Source organism: Camellia sinensis, chromosome 4, assembly GCF_055761805.1.
Source record: "Camellia sinensis isolate YWXY chromosome 4, ASM5576180v1, whole genome shotgun sequence".
NCBI lineage: Eukaryota > Viridiplantae > Streptophyta > Magnoliopsida > Ericales > Theaceae > Camellia > Camellia sinensis.
The window spans coordinates 213060438-213076818 of NC_138964.1; the positions used below are offsets into that span (position 1 = coordinate 213060438).

Sequence of the window (16381 nt, forward strand, 5' to 3'; positions counted from 1 at the left end):
TTTCTCTTTTTTTTTTTTTGTGTTTATCAGTTTCCTCTCACATCTCTCTCTCTCACTACAACAAATTATAATTTTAACAATTAAAAAATTTCATAAAACACACAAATTTATTTTTTAGCGGGAATACTTTCACATTACCCGTCCAATTTATGAATTATGATTTATTTTTATTTTTTTTCATATTTTTCCATGTCTTTACATAAACCCAAAATTAAAGCACTAAAAAAATTCTAATTTAGCGCCTAAATTGTTTTCAACTCCTTGGTTAGAACTTTGTGCCCTAATAATCTATCCATAGTTCTTTCACAAAGCTGTAGCAGAGAACAACGTGAGCTCATCCTCCACTGTGAGGACGGTTCATCCTCCACACCGTGAGTTCATCCTGCACCGACATCAAGCTACAGCACCACCGTGAGTTCTAGGTCAGTTTGTTGTCTTTGTTTCTCTTTCTCTACCCCTCTCTCTCTCTTCTGGTCTCTGGGTTTCTCATTCTCTACCCTCACTCTGTTTTCGGACGTGTTTCTGTAAATGGAATTCATTGTTAAGATGAGATTAAAGTCATTCCATTCGTTAGTTCTAACATCTCCAAAACTTCTCTACTTTAAAGGGTTCCATGAACAACTTGAATGATTTTAATTTGGGAAAAAAAATATAGAAAACAGAATGATTAACATGCTATGTATTTTGATTATGATATTCATATTCTACCCACTATAATCATTGAAGTGAATGAATTGTTGGTGATTCTACACACACACAGAGTAAAGTCTCATGCTTCTGATTATGGGTCTGCTAGGTGTTTGATAAAATGCCACAATGGCTAGTTTTTTCTTTATTGTTTTGTTCGCCTTTTTTTTTTTTTAAGGAGCAGCAGGATTGGATAATTATAAAATCATATTAATCTTCCCCCCCCTTTCTCCAATCACAAAGTTATTGTAAGGATAATGACTAATAAATGACAATGATGCCCTTGTTTTGCATTTCACATCCTTGGTTCTTGTAATGAATGATAAATGATAATGATGTCCCTGCTAGACATGGTCTAAATTCATGCCAGAATTTCTCATTTGCTAAGTAATAGAAATTCCCTTTCTTTTGTTAGATGTCCTGTATTTTAATGCATTATCTTGCATCTCCCACATGTAAGAAAATTTAAGCAACATTGTAGGTAATTCTGTGATGAGTTTTGTTAATTTGTAGGTTTTGAATTATTTGAAATTATTGGCGCCCTTCTTTTTTCAATTGACAACAATTCACATAACTATTTTAGTAATCCACAGTAATGTTTCTCTTTATATGTACTATTCATTAGGCAAACCTTTCTTTGGTCTCTAATGCACAAGTCAGTAGAAATATTCCTTCGTCAATGCTTGTGCTCATAGAATCCCCGTATGTTTCAGTCTGGTAAAAAGTGATGGTTTTTACAAACTAGTTATTCCTAGTATCTTCAACCATAAAGCTATTTTCTCCTATGTTGAATGAACCCCTAAATACCACTTCATTTTTTGCGTAACTTTGTGGCAGAGAAAAAAATTCAAGATCGTGTTCACTTTGTTAACAAAACCCTTAATGTAGCTCCTTATCTTGTGTCCATTGATGTTCTTGTTTAGAACTCCCAAGTACTTTCGCTGAATTACGGTGTCAGTTCACATTGCAAGCATTACTTTATTTATTCATTTTTCCATTTTTTCTAGGAGTCATAGTTTATAAAAGTAAATTCGGTAAAGGAGTGTCACCTGTATACACTTATCTTTTCTTTCAGTTTGACATTCTACTTCTTCGTTTTAGTAGGATTCATTTACCTTTTAACTAATATCACTCATTTGCCTTTTTTACTTCAGTCATCTTTATTCATGCTTACTAATAGCATGACAAGTGATCTATGAGTTGACAGTAGAAAGAACTATTTGGGTCATTTAATTCAAATTCTGACCTTCTCGAATTTTTTTCATGATCTTGGAAAATGATGAGAGGTTCATAAAGCTGGTTCATTCATTTGCAAAACAAGAAGTATATAATAATTGACAAGTCAGAAGGGAAAAATGTGAAAATGAGAAAATAAAAAATAATAAAATAAAAAACCATGAACATCTTTCCACAACCGAATTCACATTGACCATGTTCGGTTTATTACCTGTAATTCTTTAGGAGACGAAGCTTCTGATAGAATTTGATAAATTCAAGTTTCAACCTTTCTTCAGCTTTTCTTAGCTCCTCTTTATTAAAACTCAAGTCCTTTTCCTTGGAATCCTTCAGAACACCTTTTATAGTTGATATTGGACTTTCAAGTGTATTGTTAATCTTCACATGATCAAGGATTTCTAGAGGGATTAGGATACCTCTTTGCTAGTGTTAGGGAACTTGGGTTTGCATGAGTTCCAAATGAAACTAATTGTTATCATTTAGGAAAAGAAAACAGTAGCTGAAATTAATAGTGGTTTTCTGTACTGTTCTTACTTCACCAAGATTTGATCTTTGTTATTGGTGACTAAGTGAAATTGAAGCTATCTAAATACCTATAGGCTGTAACTATAAGTAGGAGACCTTGTAATAATTGTTTATTACCAAAGATAAAGAAAAAGTCAATGCTGTTTTGCATTTGTGGCTCAATCTTATTGGTATTCAACACAGATTTTGCTGATAGTAAACAATTATTTCTGGAAAATACTATTCTCACAGCCTTCTTGGTAGCATATACAGCCTTCTAATAAAGAAGGGACAATTTTCTCATTTGAGAAAGCAACCAAAGAAGCTGTGGTAATAAAGCATCACATCTTTTTTCCTTCACTTGTACTGGTGGTGAGGAAAGTCTTATATGATATATGAATTATCTTCTACTTACATTCTCCATGAAAACAAATTTCTATCACTCCAGTTAACTTTCCCATTGAGGTTGTCCATACATTGCCGAGGGTCAAGTTTTCAGAGGAGAGCAATCAATACATACCAAAGAGACATTAAGATTTCTACCCATAACACAGTATTAAAGATTTGAATCGACAAACATAATTTTCCGTCCATGTATGATTCAGATTTTTGCTTTCAGATTAACATGTCAACCTTAACTAAATTCTGCACAAGAAAATCAAAAGACATTAAAAATCCATTAGTCAGTGTTGGTGGCTAGGAAGGATGAATTGGGTACAAGGTACAGACTTTTAACTTCTGGCATTACTTGCACAAAGTGGGGGTCCTTAGACTTGAACCCACATTCTTAGGCTTGACATTCTAACAAACAATGTTCCTGCAAGGCAAAACAGTGTCAAAGAAACATTTTATCCAATATGAATCATGCACAAAGAATGTTCATCATGTTCTAAAAGCCCAAATAATCCTCAAAAACTTACCAGAAATTCCACCTGAATGAGGCACTGTGGCTAGTGGAAATTTAAAGCTATCTGCCTCCTCACTCATCAGAGAATAGCCATGATCAATTTGTCTTGTGGATTGATTTAAATTGACATGGGTACCACTTCCTCCCACTTGCCAACAATGGCCAAGTTTGAATATATTTGAAGCACATGAACACCAGGTTTAGAGTTGTGTGAGTCAGAATTCGATGGGTATAAATCACTTATTTATAAGAATAGATCTTAACTTATACAAGGAGGATAAGTCAAAAAAATTCTGTGAAGTTTGATTAATTAAAAAGTTATAAAGTTATAAGTTTGATTAATTATTTGCTATAAGTTGGACAGTGTATAAAGTTATACTTGCGGGTGTGTTTTAGAGCAATCCAAATACCTAAAAATAACCCAAGTCAATTAAGAAAAATACCAAAGAACCCAAATGAATTGCCTTAATGAGTCTTCATATATTTATTCATATTTTTTTTATTTGTTACGATTTCATTCTTCTTTTAGAATCTTTGCTATAAATGGGGTGCAAAATTGACTCCATCAAAGGTGGCTAATAAAGTGAAGCACTATGACAAGATAAGTGGAAGAAGTCGAGGGTTTGGCTTCGTGACGAGGAGGTTGTTTTTTTGTCTTTTTTTTTTTTTTAAAAATAATCTTTAGCATGATGTTTACATTTTGATTTGGGTTTAATTTGATTTGATTGTAGAAGTAAGCAAAGCAGGGCCTCTGGTTGAGTATGAGCGTAGAATTGCCACGAGTGATCTTGTGGATGGGGATAGTAGTCAGGTAATATTGTAATCAATTCACTCTTCATGTTTGATTATAAGTTTCAAAGGAAAAGCTAGTAGTTTGTATGTCTTTTCCGAATTGTCTCCAACCTAGAAGGTTAAGTTTGTCATATTCGATCGGAATTTTAGGTGAAGTAGCTGTGTATCAGTTAGTTATCATGAGCATACCACTAACTTTTGGTGTACCATTCTGGATTTATAATTTATAAACATTAATTTGTCAATTGTTCTGGATTTATATATAGGAGTCTTTAATACAATTAAAAAAAAACAATAGTTAAACATTTTATCAATTTATACAATATATTCTTTAAGAAAATTAAAAAAAAAAATCAATGTTAAATAGTTTCTTCTAGAATGTATGCTAAATTTTGTTTCTTCTTGTTTGTGATGTGTAATTTTAAATTTTTGAATGAGGCAAGTTGAAGTGAATGTATGTGGATGCATGTGGCTGTTATTACCAAAAATATAAGGAAAATGTTTTGTGCCTTGACTAGCAGGAAAAAAGGTACCACAACCAAAAACTAGGGTTTGTGTTTCTGTTTGATTGCTAAGAAAAAAAAATTTTGAAATTTGTGTTAGGGTTTTGGTTTTGGCTTGAATTTGTAGAACATGTTTTTCAGATTCCTCAATTATTGATTATTAGGGTTATGATTGTTTGTTAGGGTTTGGGCATTGTGGGTTTTGCCTTGAATTTCTATAATGGCCTTGATTATGGACTTCATTATACTTGATTTTGAATTTGATTTTGAATTTCTTGAATGGACTTTTACGGGTTGAATGGAATTTGATTCAGAACAGGTTTCTATAATGATTTTTGTTCATTGGTTCCACTATACAGATTCTGAATCTGTTCAAAAGCTGTTCTAAATCAGATTCTGAATCTATCCATTTATCAGAACAGATTTTTGTTCATTCGGAACAGGTTTCTATAATGGAACAGGTTTTGAACAGATTCGGAATAGGTTATGGACTTCTATGGGTTCTGGACTTGTTCATAGTTAAATAACGAAATGTTGAATTTCTTGAATTTCTATAATGGTCTTGATTTTGGACTTGATTTAGAATTTGATTTTGAATTTCTTGTTGAATTTGGGCATTATGGGATAGCAGTTAAGGTCTTGATTATGCTGATTTTTGTTTTTTATTTACTGTGCTTGTCAAAATAACCAGTTTAGCTAAGCACAAGTTCAATGTTGTCGAGTTAAAATCTATGGCTTAATCTAATATGTTTACTAATGTATGTATGTATATATATATATATATATATATATATATATATATATATATATATATATTTATCTTGTATTGTAGCAAATGTTTTGGCCCTTGAACCCTAATCTCATTCTCAGCCCAGATATTCATCTAAAAGCTCATCTCTAAGTTATTAATTCATAGTAGCTATGTTTACTAATGTATGTATATATATATTTATCTTCTATTTTGTATGCAGATTACAAAATGGCTTCTTCCTCTAGTAATAATAGCTACTTAAGATTGATACCAAGATTTTGTGATTGTGGGAGAACAGCTGCCATACACATTGTGCTTTCCAATCAGAATGGAAATAAAGGCCGTGTGTACTTTGTGTGTCCATCAAAATATGTAAGTACTATGGAAATTTGTTTGGAAATTTGTTTGCAAATTTATTAGCCTGATTTGATTAACTGATTGTCATGCATTGTAGATTAGTAAGGAACACTGCAATTACTTCAAGTTTGTAGATGATGATGACTACGACATGATCTCCAATGTTGCACCTCGTACATCTATAAGAAGCGAAGAATTTAACGATCCAAGCACAAGGGTTTATGAGATGGATAATGAATTTCAGGAGCATGGTAGAAGGCTTCGAAAGACGGAGAAGAAATTGAATGTCGTGCTTTATGTCATTGTATTTTGTATTGTTTTATATTTTATAATGTAAACTACTGAGTTCATAGCTTTTGGGGAATTTGATGGATATACTTATGGATTGAATGGACTTGATGTATGTCCTTATGGATTGAATGAACTTTATAACTTCAATGGACTTCTATTTTCAATTACTGTTGATAGGTTGAAATTATTGTTGAATTTGTTGTTGAATTATGATGTCAGACATATATGGATTGAATTATGAATTTCTTATATGGATTGAATGGACTTGTTGAATTATGATGTCAGACATGTTGAATTTATACCAGACATGTTGATTGAATGGACTGAATGGACTTGAATGGACTTGTTGGATTATGGATTATGGATTGAATGGACATGTTGAATTTATGGATTATGATGGACATGATGATTATGAATGGAGATGTTGAATTGAATGGATTATGGATTATGATGTCAGACATGTTGAATTTATACCAGACATGTATTATTATGGATTGAATGGACTTGTTGGACTTGTTGACTTTATACCAGACATGTTGAATTTCTTGAATTTCTATAATGGACATGTTGAATTATGAAATAATTATTCACCATTGCAATTGAATGGTCATCCTATAAGGAGACTAAAGAAACTTTTACTTTAGTAAATCAAACATGGCATTAAAGAAATCTACTTATTTGTGCATAGATAACATAGCACAACTGATAGCTCCTACACTTGGCTTCTTTTAAGGTTTTGTTTCAGGTGTTATTATTAGAGCTTGTTGGCTGCTTTCTAACATTACTTTTTTAAGGAAAAGTGGTGTGGTGACAAGGTTTGGCAGTAAAGTGGAAAGGTGGGGAGGTTCATGAGTGTTATGTTTGTCATATCCTGTAAAAGAATTTATTAGAAAAAAGGCAGGAGAATCACCATGTTAGTACCCAAACTATCATTTTTTCCCCAAGAATGTCCATATTATTAATTAATCTAATAAATAACTGCTAACAATTGTTGAATTCAACTCACCATCATCTTCATTCATGAAATCATTAAAACATTTAATAGAAAACAGAAGGATATAGGTACTTGAAACCCAAAATAAAATTTATTTCTTAAGCTTCAGCTTCGATGGACAACACTGCAAAACTCAATTCCATTAAATTTATTTCTATAACCTCTGTTCAACAATCATCATATTGACCTCAATTTAACTCTTACCATGCTACTTAGACATTCATAATCTATGCTACTTACAGCCAAATGTTACTAATAATATGTAATCTCTTACCATGCTACTTAGACATTCATAATCTATAACAACTCCAAAAAATTACATATTATCCAGCAAAAGATTACATATATCCAGCAACAGATTACATATTATTGCCAAATGCTTCATTTTGGACTGCTCAATGCTGCTTCAATAGTGCATAGCCATGCTGCTTCATTCTGGACTGCATCATTCTTAAATTCTGGACTGCATCATTCTGAGCTTCAATTCTGGAGTGTTTTATTATGGACTGCATCATTCTGAACTTCATTCTGCTGAACCTGTCATTCTGCTTCAAACAATCAACCTGTGATTCTGCTTCTGAACCTGTCATTCTACACAAATTGACTGAATCTGAAATTCAGATTAACCTCTTCAGAATCTGAATCTGAAAATCAGATTAACCTGTTCACAATCTGAAATTCAAAAATCTGAAATTAACCTGTTCAAAATCTATTCAAAATCTGAAATTAACCTCTTCAGAACCTGTTCAAAACCACATTAACCTGTTCAGAACCTATTCAAAACCTATTCAAAACCAGATTAACATGTTCATAATCTGAAATACAAAATCTGAAATTAACCTGTTCAGAATCTGTTCAAAATATGAAATTAACCTCTTCAGAACCTGTTCAAAACCTGTTCAAAACCACATTAACCTGTTCAGAACCTGTTCAAAACCTATTCAAAACCAGATTAACATGTTCAGAATCTGAAATACAAAATCTGAAATTAACCTGTTCAGAATCTGTTCAAAATCTGAAATTAACCTCTTCAGAACCTGTTCAAAACCTGTTCAAAACCAAATATAATCTGTTCTGAATCTGTTCAAAACCTATTCAGAATCAAATATAACCTGTTCTGAATCTGTTCAAAACCTATTCGCCATTCCTGATTCACTGAAAGATGAGCTTCCAATTTTGTCCACCATTTGCAATGCGCTCTCTTGTGTCCCATCCATACACAGAAAATAATAGGATTGACCTTGCGGCACCTAAAAATACCATAATAACAAAATATCATTAATAAGTTCAAACATAATGTAATGAACACCACACAAAAAATTGTACTGGACCATGAAACACATACCCGCTCGTACGTATCGTCTTCCATCCCATCCGTACAACCGAAATTCAACTTATGAGGTTCACATTGACCCATCTTGCGACCCTATAATAACACACATTGGTGAAAAAGTTTGACAAAAATAAATTCAAGTCTTTTACATACAAGCAGAAAATGAAATTTATACCTGGACTAAAAATTTATACTTTCCATAAACCTCTTGCTTGCTTGGTGATTATCAGCACGTTGGCATCTAAGATGGGGAAACCATGCCATTAAAAGAAGCTTTAAACTGATAAAACCTCCTTCAAACCTTCTCTTTTAGAGTCACATTGATGATTCTTATTGGAGATTTAGGTCGATAATGTTCATCTGTATCCGCCTCTTTAATTTCCTGGTAAGCACATTGTAGGACATATGTTCAAACATCAATGAAGAATATGATTTAATGACTTGAAAAATAAAAGCATGGCATATCTTTTAGTTATTGGCTTTTCGCTTGCAAAGATGTGTAGTGTTTTCCATGAATTAGATTCAATAATTAACCATTGGGTGTTAGCTTGAATAGTCCAAATTTCAGCTGTATTGTTACTTGTACCAATGGGATATTCGAAAGCTTAAATACAGTGACCAGTATTATCTCTGAAGATGCCACCAATGCTTGCTCGACCAGGGTTACCTTGACAAGCACCATTCGTGTCGAGTTTGTTAACCGAGAGTGTGTACTTTAAAAGTGTTCATCAGAATAGAGAGTGCAAACTTAGCAGCATATGATATCTTGCGAAGGTGTAAAGGTTGATTTTCAAGAAGCATTTTATTCCTAGTTGTCCACATTTGCCAAGAGTAAGAAAAGTTTAAGTGAAGCATGATTGGTAAAGTTTAGATTTAGCCGAAATGATAGTGCCATTAGGGAAATAATTGGATTTAAACATCAAAGCCCATAAAGATTCAGAATGTCTCAATAAGTGCCATCCCAACTTCATCATGTAGGGCTGGTTAAGCATCATTAGGTTTTAATGCCTAATCCTCCATAATTAATAGGGCGACAAACTGTGGACCAAGCTGATGTACTTCGTCGATAATATCCCAAAATGTTGATTTAGAAACTAGTGACCAGTTTCTAGCAATTGATAAATTGAATACATGCATGAGCCACTGCCAGAGAGAGAGAGAGAGAGAGAGAGAGAGAGAGAGAGAGAGATTATGCACAATTTATGTATTAATTAAAAACTTAAATCAAGTATAGTTATGCACAATTTATATATTAATTGCAAACTTCAGTCAATGAATCGAATGTACAAATATTTGTTTGACTAGAAGGGATTAGAAAAGCTTAATAGAAACCTGTCCAATTAGGGAATATAATACATGGGATTTGGAAGCTTGAACGAGCGGATGGAAACTGATGAACCCAAAAGATCGCTCCATTGGTCTCCAGAGCCCAAAATCCAGTATCCCTCTTCCACCATCTCATTCCTCTTCTTCGACTTGTATATTGTCGCTAGCTTCCCATGGTCCTCAGTTGCTCTGCACGGTTTAAGACACTTGAAATTTAGTAAAAATATGCAACAAAGGAGACCATCTCTAATTTAATATTAAAAATAAAAACCATATTTAAATTGGAGGTTTAATTCCCCATCAAAGAAGGCCCATAAAATTTTATTCATTTATTATTTTTTTTTGTTGATAAATCAGAAGGCTCATCATGTTCACCCTTCCATCATTGAAAATTAATCTGTGGCCCAAAAAACACATTAGACAAGATCATAAGGAAATTGAATTCATCCTATGAGAGGGACAAGTTAGTCACTCTTTAAAAAAATTGGCAAAAGTTGCCTTTTAGCATTGAGTAAAATTGAAATAACTTTCTTTATAAAACTAATGCTATTAAAGCAGATGAATATATTCTATAGACCATCACATCAATGTAACATTTGAGGTACAAATTTCATAATATGAGTAGTGACAATTAACTAGCTCCTAATATCAAATCTTCTAGGAAAAAATTATTACTGTTTGATCACACAAGGTAGGACTGTAAAGGAATTGGCTATAGGCTAGCTTTAGTTGAGCCGAATTCAATTGAAGAAGAAACAAATCAGATTGGAATTTAATTTACATCATTAATTTGGCCGTTAATTCAACAATTGCTGCCACATTCATGAGTCTAGATTTGGTTTGCAATATATTTTCAACAGGACTTGACAGAATTATCAAGTCACAAGAACCAAAGAACGAAAACAAGGATGTTTGTGTGTAAAAAAAAAAAAAAAAAAAATCAAGTATGCATTTTCCTATTTGTACAGTGCATGCATGCACAAGCAGCGATAGATGCATAACTAGATTGAGGTTTTATTCACTGAATTAAAAAAATATCCAATTTGATTCTTTTGTCAATGGACATATTACATCACATATGCCACTGGAAGGAAATACTGCCATGTTCCTCAATTTCTAGTTATTTATCAGAATATCTAATATGTATCATAAAATACATATCAAAAGTGTATATGATATACACTATTTGAAATGTATATGTCATAACATGAAAATAAAGATGTGTATTATAGCATAACCCTTCCCTTTGTTTTGTGTTATCATTAGAAACACTACAAGAAATTTGAGTTTTAGTGGTGTTTTTTAAAATGTCGCTAAAAGCCTGAAAAACACTGTAAAATATTACAACAATGTTTAAAATTTTCGTCGTTGATATGACCGCCGCAATAGCTTTACAACGTTTGAAAACCGTCATTAAAATTATTAGACGGTGTTTTTTAAAATGCCGCAAAATCTTTTACATCCGCTTCCATTTCCATCACAAACTAACGCATGACGTCATTTAGTGGCGTTCTAAATGACGTTTTTTGAAAAAACGCCACTTTTTTTTCTCCTTGATTATGAAATATGAGAAAAATTACAATCAATATTTTGTCCAAAGCGTAGCATTTCAGAAGATATGCACTGAAAGATTCAACACAATTATGAGGCCCCGTTTGCCAAGATTCTAAAATATAGTACAAGCCAAAGAATTTAACTAAAGAAGGCAGCTTGATGTAATAACAAACAAATCTAAGCCAAATAAGTGCAAAAAAATATTTAAACTAAATAAGTCCAAAAAAACAACAAAAATTTAATGCATTTTTCACAATTTTAGTAAAGGATTATAAGCAAATGTCTTTCTTTGCCTCAAAGAACTCGCCTTTTGCCTTCTTTTTCTTCTTCTCGACTTGCTTTGCAAAATACTTGTCATCAAACTTTTCAACATTGTCCAGTTCCAAAAAAAAAAAAAAAAATAGCTTTTCAACATTGACGCCAGAGATGTCCACCTTGGTCGAAGTATCAATCAAATAAGATTGATTTACATGTCTAAGAGGAACACCATTAAGCTTGAAAGGTCCCGTAGAAGCAATGGAGAAAATGAGACAGTAATTCAAAAGCTACTCAACAATATCTTACCAAACCAAGTGAAAAAAACACGCCTAATGGAAATCGTAGGGCTGTCCTTGGGAGTGCACAATTCCACAATGGTATTCTTTACCAAACGAGCCCGTACTACCAACAAAATCAAGCAATGGTAATGCTATCTATCAAGACCAGATCAAGAATTGCAATCCTTCCAAATCATATATTGCATAAGTCATGAACAAGTAAATTTTCCAAGGACCAACCATGGATCTCATGAGAATATGGCAATCAATACAGCCAAGTCATGTCAAACTAATATTTATGCAACAAAGCAACAGTAATCATACTCTATGATTCCACATACACAATTTTATGTGACTAAGCAACACCACTCATAGGATATCCAACATCAAACTATGCAGCATCACATAAACTAACAGGTATTTGCCATCATCAAACCCAAGAACATAAGAAAGAATAAAAATAAAATAAAAACTCACCTTGCAAAAATTAAAAATTAAAAGATACAAATTTAGTACCTTAGGTAGTGATGACGCAGCTCTTGCTTGGAGAAGACATTTTTTAATCTAAAGGTACTATGCATTTACCAACTTGCCAAGTTTAGAACAAAAGAAAAAAAATGCAAGCCCTCAAATATTCAATTCCCTATAGGTCTTAAAAAAATTCAGAATTCAAACATAAGAACCCAAAACAAACATTTGAACAAGTGGAATCAGCTATGGCAAAATCAAAAGATGGTAGGCACACTACAACATATAAAAGTTTTAGAGACCAAATGTTTTGGTCTCTAAAAGTGAAAATTTTGTTGTAAAAGACATTTAAAGACCAATTTCCATCTTCATGAGGATAGTTGCTAAAAGGTCGTCCCGAAAAGTAAAAAATAAGGCATTTAGCGACAAAATTTTGAAAATGTCACTAATAAATAGACTTTTAGGGACAAAATAATTTGGTCTCAAAATGATTTATTTTTTGAGACAAAAAATTTGATCCCAAAAGGATAATAATTCATCACTAATGTCCAATTTTTGTTGCTAAAATTATAATGACGACACTTTTCCAACAAAATTATTTGGTCTCTAAAAAATAATTTTGTCCCTAAATTTTGGTTTCTAAAACCTTAATTTTTTGTAGTGACAATAACTTGAGAGAAGAAATCAACAGAAGTATCACAAATTTAAAACTAATGAGGAGGTGCATTATGTTCTTGTATACAGCTTGTTATTGAGGTGGTTGTTTGTAAGCAGCACGTCACCCATTTCTTAGTGCGATGGTTGCATGTAGGACACATGTTAATAGGTGGCTACATGCAAAACCATGTCACTTGCCATTGAATGTTTGCATGAACATCATGTGTCACTAGCTTGTTATGAAGTGGTTGCATTGTATGTCTACCACTAGTCCACTTCTTGTTATTTTGTAGTTTTTCTATTCCAAAGTACTTCATAAGGAAGTAACTTCCTTGGCTACTTATATATAGGGTTGTAATTACTCTTTTTAAGGATGTCTTTGAAGAACTGAAACTTAAGATTTTGAGATTTTATTTTAGCCTTACTTTGTTATTTCTTGTGGCTTGGTTTTGAGATCCACAGCTCGTGGAATTTGACCCTTACCTGCTAGATTTTGCATAAATCAATCCTAAAATTTGATTTTACAAAGTTTGAGAAAGCTGCCCCCCATCCCCCAAAAGAGGAGTTTTTTCCAAGTTTGACCCTAGTCAAAGAAGTCAAAACACGCAGCACCAAAAGGGCCATACTTTTGGAGATCATAACTCAGAAATGTGGTTCTAAAAAAGCCTTTTCCATCCCCAACTTAGTTTCTTGGTAACTATGATTGTGACCACCACCATTTATATAAACATGTTTATTGTAATAACTCAACTAACCAATTGTCAAATAAGCCTAGAAATAAAAGTCTACATAGATATTTTATATTTATTATATACATACCCCATGTATTCTAAGGATCTTTTTTTCTGTCAAAAAACTACAAAAATAACATCTTTCTCCAAGAAAGACAATCCTGATATTGCATCCTTTGCCAGCAGTGGTAACCATAATGATCACATCTTATCCTCAAGAGTTCAAGAATGCCTCCAGCAAAAAACAAAAACAAAAACAAAAAAATTTGGCGGCATTGGATCAAATATACATTCACAATCCACATTACAAACTTCAACACTTTGAATGATACTGCAGTTCAAGAAAAAAGCAAATATCACAATCACAAAGTTAAAAAGCTACATAAAAATATTGTTGTACTAAATGCCCATTATTAGCAAATATGGTGCTATTAACTTTATTTTATTGGCTGCAAATACGATGCTATTGTTAACAGGCAACAATCTTGTCAGATTTGCTTTTCCTATTTCTAATTAGATAACCAATCAATGTTTCAAATTAGGTTTCAAATTAGATTTCAAATATAATTCTAAAAAGCTCATCTTTGAGAAAAAAAACTAACGTCGATCATTTTTTATTTTTTACTTTTTTAAAAAGGTAAGGAAACAACAACTGCCATGCCATTTGAACTGCTCGTAGGTAGTAATTCAAAGCTGGGACAATGGAGTACCTACTACACTACAATGCAGTCAAAAGAAGTCATGACAATAACCAATTAGTGATCCCCAAGACAAAGGTAGCCTTTCTATAGTCACTGCAAAGTCCCTTTCTCTAGTAATAACATGCATTGCAGTAATCAGCTACTTGGTCATATCATGGCAAACAATATGCTGCCAAGACCAGCCATGATATTGCTCCCATTATTTGCACAACTACCGCGCACCTAAATAGTAAATACAGAGTCTCTAACAAGGTAGCCCACTTAAAAGAGTATTTTCTGAACTGATTACAACCATGTCAATTAAAATTCTAAACTAATTCTCTGCAGATTATTGCTCCTATCAAATAAATTAATCGTTACAAACAACTCTGCACTCAGTTCTGATACAAATTCAAGAAGACGTACATTCAATATAAAAATTTCAAGTTCTAAACTTTACTTTAACAACGAGATTCTTATTTTATTTTTTACTTTTAGTCTCTGCATTCAAAGAAAAAACAAGAATTAATTTAAAATAGTATCGATTATCATATATGAATGATAAACCTGCATTTGATATTTTAGAACTTAATTACAACTGGGATCTACCATTTACGTGGAATTTTCCCACAAAGAACTTCAATGTAGGTAAAGTTTTTAAAAGAATTGATATTCTACATGATTTATCTCTACTAATTACTTCATGCTATAATTTCTTTTAATATTTTATATACATGGTTATAGATGAAGAAAACTAGGTTTGCTCTGAGTTCTAACTGGATCAGAAAAACATTGTGCCAAAGTTTCAACTTGAATCAATTAATGTTTTCTTTTTTCTTCCACCCCCTTACTCTTCATCTTCCATTCTAATTCAAATAAAATCAAACTGATGAGCTTTCTCTATGAATCTTATCCAATATAATAGAGCAATCAATCACCAATCTAACAATTGCAAAGCAATCAGACAATAAAATTACTTACAAAAACTCTCTGTATAACATATCAAATCCAACTGTTGATCAGATCAAGAGGACAACAATTCAAATATAACTTTCGATTACAGCACCACAGGAAAATGTACACTAAACGAGCTTCAAAATCTGAATATAAACTAGTTTACAACTCAAATGAAATCTAACAAATTTTTTTTTTGCAACCACCATATATATATATATATATATTTCATTTATTAGCAAATGAAATCTAAGAAAAAAATATATGAAAGACAATACATGAATTTTTTTAATTTTTTGAAAAATGTACCTGAGATAAAGAGCAAGATAGATCTGATTTGATTCAAACTCGATTTCGGATTTGCGATTTGCAAACTCAAGATGGGAGCTAATAGTGAGAGAGATTGAGTTCGAGTTCGATTAGCCTCGAGATCGATGAAGAACAGAGATCGTTGCGATTGATGAAGAACAACTAGAACAAACCCATGGTGGAGACGTCCAGAGAGTGAGAGCTTGCGAAGAAGATGTCGACATGGCTGAAGCCCGGATCGCCGACGAGGCTGGTGGTCCTTGGAAGCTTCAGCTATGGCGGAAGAGAAAAGGGAGGAGAAGAGCCAACAAGAGGGCCAAACACACTGATTCAATTCTGTTTCCCCTTCTAACCGGTGTAGCCGGTTGCCTATTTGAGAGATCAATTATTTAAGTAATTTAGTTATGATCTGGTTATGAGATAATATGGTATAAATAAGTAACTGAATATAACTAAGTTATGACTTAATATGATAGTAATTATGACTAATATGATATTGGTTATGACATAAAATCATATAAGTTCATAACTAAATGTATGGTACATCTAAATGTACCATAGCATCACCCTATTATTGATACTAGAATATTATGGATGATACAACAAACCCAAACTACTTTCACAACCAGCTGTGTTGGAATGTTAGAGGTCCTGAAACGAGAAATGAATTCAGAAACAAACCATGAAAATAGTGCATCAAAATACATTGGTCTTTCTTAATCAAGAAATATAAAATTCATAACCATGATCAACCCAATAGGGGTGGAACTAAAGTCAAGTATATAAAAATTAAGGGCAACTCCTCTTTCAA

The 16381-nt window shown here is 32.6% G+C and overlaps 2 long non-coding RNA genes across 6 annotated transcripts; one reads left to right on the forward strand and one right to left on the reverse strand.

The window, feature by feature from the left end:
* The first annotated feature begins 165 nt into the window (after nucleotides 1-165).
* LOC145823550 (uncharacterized) lies at nucleotides 166-6192 on the forward strand. 2 transcript variants are annotated; one of them, XR_014365842.1, is made up of 5 exons: nucleotides 166-422; nucleotides 3864-3976; nucleotides 4066-4145; nucleotides 5601-5752; nucleotides 5835-6192. It is a non-coding gene; the product is annotated as an uncharacterized LOC145823550 (long non-coding RNA). The 2 variants fall into 2 exon arrangements; XR_014365841.1 differs by having other exon boundaries at nucleotides 173-422; nucleotides 5601-6192.
* An 899-nt stretch (nucleotides 6193-7091) lies between these two features.
* Nucleotides 7092-16013, reverse strand: LOC114314466 (uncharacterized). 4 transcript variants are annotated; one of them, XR_014365847.1, is made up of 8 exons: nucleotides 15571-16013; nucleotides 9688-9870; nucleotides 8531-8737; nucleotides 8368-8448; nucleotides 8016-8272; nucleotides 7863-7917; nucleotides 7606-7632; nucleotides 7092-7559 (listed from the first exon to the last, which is right to left on the reverse strand). It is a non-coding gene; the product is annotated as an uncharacterized LOC114314466 (long non-coding RNA). The 4 variants fall into 4 exon arrangements; XR_014365844.1 differs by having other exon boundaries at nucleotides 7092-7632; XR_014365845.1 differs by lacking the exon at nucleotides 7863-7917 and having other exon boundaries at nucleotides 7092-7632.
* Nucleotides 16014-16381: the final 368 nt, after the last annotated feature.